General features: G+C 52.5%; 1 long non-coding RNA gene across 1 annotated transcript in view; it reads right to left on the bottom strand.

Annotated features, from left to right (window-relative positions):
* Nucleotides 1-1673: 1673 nt before the first annotated feature.
* Nucleotides 1674-7794, bottom strand: part of LOC141373610 (uncharacterized) — a 229928-nt gene continuing 223807 nt past the window's right edge. The window contains exon 4 of the long non-coding RNA XR_012379809.1: nt 1674-1747. This is a non-coding gene — a long non-coding RNA (uncharacterized lncRNA). The remainder of the gene's footprint in view (nt 1748-7794) is intronic.

Genomic DNA, 7794 nt, shown 5'->3' with positions numbered 1-7794 from the left:
CTCCTCTGAGCGCCAGCATTAAATAAACCTCCTATCCTCCAAGATCTCTGGGTGCTGCTTGGTTCTTCTGACAGGCGATCCAGTCCATGTTCCGTAACATTTGATTCCCTGACTGGGAAACCCAACTGTGCTGGCTCATTGTTGCCCCCGGTTTGGGGCAATGGTGGGGCAGTGACGGAATGAGGGATTGTAATGGAGAAGGCATGCCCTGCCTAATTTTCAGCAGTCTCCCATCCTGGTTGCCTCAGGCCAGCCCCACTCCGCTGTTCCCACCAGACTCAAGGAGACTTGGCAGGTGAGGACCTGGTCCTGACGTCGGATTCCAGTAAGGCCTGGGGCCCCAGGACCCAGACACGCCCACCCCCATTAGGGTGGAAGGGGAGGCTGATCATCTCCCAGAGACCTCTTAGAGGTCTCACGGGTAGGGATTCCAAGGGAGGGAATGTAATAACTTCTGGAGTGTGAATGTGTGAGGGAATGTGCAGTCTGACCTGGCTTGCTCAAGCGGACTGATTCTGTGACTCCACAGGCAGGCACCCTCCTTAAGGTCCCCAGAAGCCTACAGAGTCTGAGTGGGCCCATCTGTGATTCCGTGGTGAATGGCATACAGTCTTTGGTGGCATCAGAATAGTTTCTGTTCTTAACTCACAATGCTGAGACCACTATGGCTAAGCCTCACCTAAGCTCCTTTGGGACATGGCCAGACAGGCATCTGATTAGTCTCCTCATCTCAGGAGGCACCCCCCCTTTGTCTGTCTCTGCGCCACCGCACACAGGGATATTTCCATGGGGTCAGGGCAGAGTAAACCTACGGTTCTAGAGACCATGATCAAAAATTTCAAGAAGGGGTTTTCAGGAGACTATGGAGTCGGGATGAACCCCGGCAAGTTGAGAACTCTATGTGAATTGGAATGGCCCACCTTTGCTGTCAGGTGGCCTTCAGAAGGGACATTGGATGTCCCAATGATTAGTCAAGTATAGCAAGTCGTAACAGGAGAAATGGAACACCCTGACCAGTTTCCATACATTGACTCCTGGCTAGGAGTTGCTCAGACCCTTCCGCCCTGGGTGCGATTCACTTGCAATAGGCAGGGACAGGCCAGGGTCTTAATCGCCTCATCCAAGCAACCTAAAGAAAATCAGCAAAAGCCCCAGTCTCCACAAATCCTAGCCAGAGATGCTGAGGATGAATTGACCCTGCCCCCACCCCCACTGTGCGTACTCCCAAGACTGCTTACACCTGGCCCTTCAGCTCTAGACACTCTGCCGCCATCGGTTTCACTGGCACCCCCAGGCCCAGAGGGTCCACCAGTGCCCCCAGGCCCAGAAGATCCACTTTCTCCAGGACCAGCAGCCAGGCTGCACCCCGGGCCAGGCACAAGTGCCTTCCAAATGCTGGTACGAGAGACTCGGGAACCCGAGAGGCGCGATCCAATCAGGGACAGTCCAACCCAGCCGTTCCATGATGTATTATCAGCCTTTCTCCACCACCGACCTCCTCAACTGAAAACATAACACCCCATCCTACAACCACAGGCTATGGTAGACCTCATAGAATCCCTCTTTCAGACTCATCAGCCAACCTGGGAAGACTGCCAACAGTTACTCCGCAGCCTGTTTAACACAGAGGTAAGAAGGAGAATAATGAAAGGTGCAGAGCAGTATCTGGAAGAGCATGCACCAGCGGGAGTCATCAACCCTGTCAGCCTCCTTGCCCCCACCAACCTTCAGCCTCCTTGCTGCCACCCTGAAAGAAAAGGACAACACAAAGATGGGGAGACCCCAAACACCGAAATGGGGGAAGCCCAGAACCCCCTTGGCAAAGGATCAATGTGCCTACTGTAAAGAGAAAGGGCATTGGAAAAATGAATGTCCCAAACGGGGAAAGGCTCAAAAGCCCAGCTGCTACAAGGAAGAACCCCGAGAGGAGGACCTCACAGGCCTTGCGGGAATAGACTTAGACTGAGGGGGACCGGGCTCTTTCCTCCTTGGCCCCCATGAGCCCACGGTCAAAATGGAAGTGGGGGGCCAACCAGTGACTTCTATGGTTGATACTGGGGCCGAGCACTCTGTTGTCACCTCCCCAGTGGCCCCTTTCAGCAAAAGGACTGCAACCATCCTTGGGGCCACTGGGACGTGGGTGATATAGCAGCCCTTTTGCCAGGCTCGCTAGTGTGAACTCAGGGGCCACAGGGTCCAACATGAATTCCTTTATCGGCCTGACTGCCCCATCCCTCTCCTGGGCTGAGACATACTCTCCAAGCTTAGGGCTCAAGATAACCTTTGAGCCCACTGGACACACTAGCCTCCAACTGAACCCAAGGCAAGAGGAGATGGGGTCTCTAATACTAGCAATCACCACACCAAGGGAAGAAGAATGAAGGCTATTCTGTGCCCAGGCCCAACTGAGCAGCCCTCTGGAGTTCAGACTTGCCTTCCCTTCAGTATGGACTGAAAACAACCCACCTGGACTAGCCTGGAATCAGACCCCTATCATTGTTGAACTGATCCCAGGAGCCCAACCTCAGAGGCAAAGGCAGTACCCCCTTCCACAAGAAGCTAAGATTGGCATCCAAGAACATCTGACCAAACTCAAAGAAGCAGGTAATCTAGTCGAGTGCCAGTCGGCCTGGAATACTCCACTCCTGCCAGTCAAGAAGCCAGGAGGGGGATACCGAATAGTTCAAGACCTGTGGGCGGTCAACAAGGTGACCATCTCTCTGCACCCAGTGGTCCCGAATCCATACAACCTCCTCAGCCAAATCCCAGGGTCGGCCAGATGATTCACTTGCCTAGATTTGAAGGATACCTTCTTCTGCCTCCACTTAGCTCCCCAGAGCCAGCCACTATTTGCCTTTGAATGGTCTGAACCTGATACAGGGCGCCAGATGCAACTGACTTAGACGTGCCTCCCACAGGGGTTTAAAAACTCACCAACCCTCTTTGGGGAAGCACTGGCCATGGACCTCACCAGCTTCCCAAGAGAGGTCACATGATGCACCCTCCTCCAGTATGTGGATGACCTCCTCCTTGCCAGTGACACACAAGAAAACTGCACAAAAGGCACAAAGGCCCTCCTACAGCTCCTGTCAGACTTGGGATACCAAGCCTCATGGAAGAAGGCACAAATCTGCCAACCACAGGTCCAATACCTTGGTTTCCTCTTCACCCAAGGGAAAAGAGAACTAGGGCCAGAAAGGAAAAGGGTCATCATCTCCCTGCCACAGCCACCGACAAAAAGGGGCCTACAAGAATTCCTGGGGGCTGCAGCATTCTGCCGCATCTGGATCCCTGGGTTCTCGGCAATAGCAAGAGCCCTTTATGATCTCTTAGGGGCACCAGACTGAGAACCCCCTACCTGGACTGAGGAAGCAGAAGCTGCTTTCACAGAGATAAAGACCGCACTGGGACAGGCTCCAGCCCTGGGCCTACCAGATGTAGAAAAACCCTTCAATCTCTTTGTGCATGAAAAGGTATGATTAACGCCTCCCACCAAGCATTTAACCACTCAAATCCACCCCTAGCGTCTGACTGCTGGATCTGTATAAAGCCCAGTCCCATCCAATACCTAAGTGTCACCTAGGTACTCACCGAAGCTGTTCCCTGGCAACGGCCAGTTGCTTACCTGTCAAAGAAGCTGGACCCAGTGGTAGCGGGGTGGCTGCCGTGCCTCAGGGAGCTGGCAGCCACAGTTCTACTCATCAAGGAGGCGGAGAAGCTTACCCTGGGGCAAGAACTTAACATCAAGGTTCCTCATGCAATTGTGTGTCTCATGAATGCACAGGGACACCGCTTCCTTTCCAATTCTCGGCTAGCACAATACCAAGTGTTCCTCTGCGAAAACCCACGGGTCACCCTCGAAACAGTAAGGACATTAAATCCAGTAACCTTTCTCCTCATGGAAGAGAGGGAACCAGACCATGACTGCTCCAAGGTGACTGATGAAGTCCATGCAAGCTGTCCAGATCTGCAGGATCAAGCCATAAAGAATCCATAGCTCACGCTATTCAGCGATGGCAGTAGTTACCTACAAGAGGATGCCTAGAAAGTGGGTTACACAGTAACCACAACCACTGAAGTCCTAGAAGCTAAAGCATTACCAGCTGGATGGTCAGCTCAACGGGCTGAATTATATGCCTTAGCCCAAGCCCTCATCCTCGGTGAAGGCAAGAGTCAACATCTATACTGACTCTCGGTATGCCTTTGCTACTATACATATACATGGAGCCATCTACAAGGAAAGGGGCCTCCTAACCGCAGCAAGAAAAGCTATCAAGAACAAAGAGGAGATACTGAGACTCCTCGAAGCCGTCTGGCTTCCAGAGGAAGTAGCAATCCTGCACTGTAAGGGACACCAGAAAGGAGACAACCCCATAGTGCAGGGAAATCCTCTGGCAGATGAGGCAGGCAAGACCACAGCCAGTGAGGACATGGACAAAGCCCCTCCCCTCACCATGGCCCTAACACCCCAGAAGAAGTCCCTTCACTCAGTTACACTAAAAAGGAAAAGGAATGGGCCATGGCTGAGGGAGCCACCCTGACTGAAAAGGGATGGTGGATGATGCCAGACGGGCACATCTTTGTTCCAACAGCAACTGGAGGGCACATAGTCAAGGAATACCACCAATGCACTCATCTGGGAAAAACTGCATTAGAGGCCCTTCTCAAGACATCAGTCAGCTGCCAGCACTATGCCGAGCAATGGGTGAACCAATGCATAACGTGCTAAAAATAATGCTCGGTCTGCACCACAGCCCCTGCCAGGTGTCCAGAGGATGGGAACAACCCCCTTCAAAGATCTAGAGGTAGATTTCACAGATGTGCAGCCAAGCAGGGGGTTCAGATATCTCCTAGTAATAGTATACACATACTCTGGGTGGGTCGAAGCCTTCCTGACTAGGACAGAGCAAAGCTGGGAAGTAGCTAAAGTCCTCTTGAGGGAGATTATGCCCCGGTTCAGCCTGCCATTAACAATCCATAGTGACAATGGACCTGCATATGTGGCAGACATTGTACAGGTCTTGACCAAAACTCTCAGCATCACCTGGAGACTCCACACTGCTTCCGGCCCCAAAGTTCAGGGAAAGTAGAGTGAATGAATCACACCCTCAATGGAACCTTAGCAAAGTTGTCAGGAGACTAATCTCCCATGGCCAGATCTGCTACCCCTAGCTCTCCTGCATGCTCGCTGCACACCCAGGACATCAGGTTTCTCCCCATTCAAATTAATATATGGACAGCCTCCCCTGTGCTTGGGAAGCCTTCCAGGAAACTTGCATCAGGTTGGAGATAAAGGGATAAAGGAGCAGCTTCAGGCTGGGGGCCACCCTAAATAAATTACAAAAGTACACCATCAAGAGGTCTCCAATCTCCTTAGGGTCTCAGGTACACTCCTTCCAGACAGGGGACTCAGTTTGGGTCAAAGATTGGAAGAAAGACCTCCTCAAACCACAGTGGACAGGGCCCCACACTGTTGTTCTAACCGCCCCCGCTGCCCTCAAGGTCTCAGGTGTCACCCCATGGGTCCACCACTCCAGAGTGAAGAAAGTTCATCATGCAGATGAGAAGCCACACCAGCGGAGAGTCCAGCCAGGCTTCAGGAACCCACTCCAGCTTCACCTTCGACGAGACCCTACCAACTGATGGACACCTGCTCACCATGGTCCCTGGCTCTCATTGGCGTGATTTCCTTCATCTTGGGAGTCAGACTCTACACTGTTGCCCCTCCTGCCTGGACTTTCCCCCAGAGGCTTACTATTGTCATTGCTTATTGGGTGTCCCTAGGGTATATTACTGCACTTACTTGTCCACAGGTTTCATCTGCTGATGAGTTAGTCACAATGGCTCCCTCTACCTAAGGTCATAGATCCCACTTTTACTGGCCCTCTGCTGTCTACTCCTGAGCACATTTCACCATGGTTTTCCTGGCCCCAGTCAGTACTGGTCTTCTGCTACCTGGTATACTATTCCTCCTCACTGCCTCTAGCTTGCCCGGCCAGGCAAACTCTCGTATCACCGTTACTGGCAAATGGACTTTCCAGTTCATCCCCCTCAATCCCACACCAGCGCCCCCACTGACTTCTTCCACCTGGGATGGGCACACACCAAAGGTTAACCTCCATTTTGATGGATGCCAGCTTCTTAATACCTCCTGGGAGCCTCATAGACAGTGTTCCTACCATGGCCCTCACTCGGGTTACTGGCTGGTAGATATCTACAACTGTGGGGGCCCTACGCCTCAACAGCCAAACACCTGCCCTCAGTTCTGCTCACAAGCCTGGGGATGTGAGTCATGGGTGGCTACTTGGCCAGGAATGGAATGATGGTCCGCCAGGTGGTGGCACCTCAAACAGGGCAGTGACACCCGGATTTCCTTGTCACACAGCGCCACCCCCTCCTCTTGCTCTAGCAGTCCCTGTATACTGCTCACCCTCTCAGTCTTAGAACCCAATGCCACATCATGGGCTGTAGGAATCATTCTCCTGTTGGGCCAATATCACCCCATGGGAACCGACCCCATGGCCAAATTTATGATTAAGTCCATGTTCACTCCAAGCCTTACAGTCAACCCCCAGAGTCAGACAGAAAATAATTCATCCTGGAGAATACCTGGGTCCCCCATCCACATGCAAGCATCTATAGTGCAACTGTTAGGTATGAGTAACGCCTCCCACCAAGCGCTTAACCACTCAAATCCACCCCTAGCGTCTGACTGCCGGATCTGTATAAAGCCCAGTCCCATCCAATACCTAGGTGTCATCCTCAACCGATCTACTGTGTCACCTCCCACCTCGGCACCAGGGACCTCAGATTATCCCTTTCTGGCTCCAGTACCGCTGTATGGCAACTCTTCCTCTCCCATCACGGGCCACAGCCAGGTCTGTGTGCCTAACAACAATTTTCTGGCTTGTGATCAAGGTGTATATACATCTGCATCACCCCGCGCAATCAATCGTGCACGCTTGTCAGTCTCTTACCCGATCTTTCAGTCCTTCTTGGGAGCGATGTCCCACTCATATAGAGACCTCCTAACTGCCCTCAATGCTCCGCCACGGCCATCCCTCTTACCATGAGCCTGCTGGCAGCATCAGGTGTTGCCCTTGGCACCACGCACATCAGGATGTCTCAGGTTCAGTACCAGGCGTTAACTCAACAACTCACGCCGGACTTTTCTGCCCTCACTCAGTTGGCCCTGGCCCTGGAGCACCAGCTTGATTAACTGGCCTCAGTGGTCCTCCAAAACAGAAGTGGGCTCGACTCACAGCCGTGCAGGGCGTGCTCTGCCTCTTCTTACAGAAGGAATGTTGTTTCTATGCTAATGAGTTGGGGGTGGTCCAAGAAACTCTGACCCAATTACAGGAATGAGTACATCGCTGGTGGGAATCACTCCAGCAGACACCTTAGTGGGATACCCTCTCACAATGGTTCCCTTGGTTCACCCCCCCTAGCCGGGCCCTCCTATTGCTTCTCATAAAATAGCATTTGGTCCTTGTATTCTTAATGCCCTTACCAGGTTTAGCACTACTCAAATTGCTAAAATCAGACTCCAGTTACTCCTTACTCACTATCACCCCTTAGAAGATGAAAATGATGCCCTCTAAACTAAGTGTTTAAAGGGGCATCAAAGTGGGGGAATGATAAGGAAAATCTGTGTCCTAAGATGGCCAACTGAGCCAGAGAGAGTCCCAGTCCTTGCCCGGGGGCTCTTCTCCCTGCTCTGCTTCCTGTGTGCACCAATCTGGGTCCTTCTCCCTGCCCTGCTTTGCGTACGTGCCAAAAGTGCCAAGTATGCAG

The sequence above is a fragment of the Callorhinus ursinus genome, unplaced genomic scaffold (assembly GCF_003265705.2).
Source record: "Callorhinus ursinus isolate GAN/ISIS: 27379988/994484 unplaced genomic scaffold, GSC_fseal_2.0 scaffold10, whole genome shotgun sequence".
In the NCBI taxonomy this organism is placed as follows: domain Eukaryota; kingdom Metazoa; phylum Chordata; class Mammalia; order Carnivora; family Otariidae; genus Callorhinus; species Callorhinus ursinus.
This window is presented reverse-complemented; position numbering and strand designations above follow the sequence as displayed.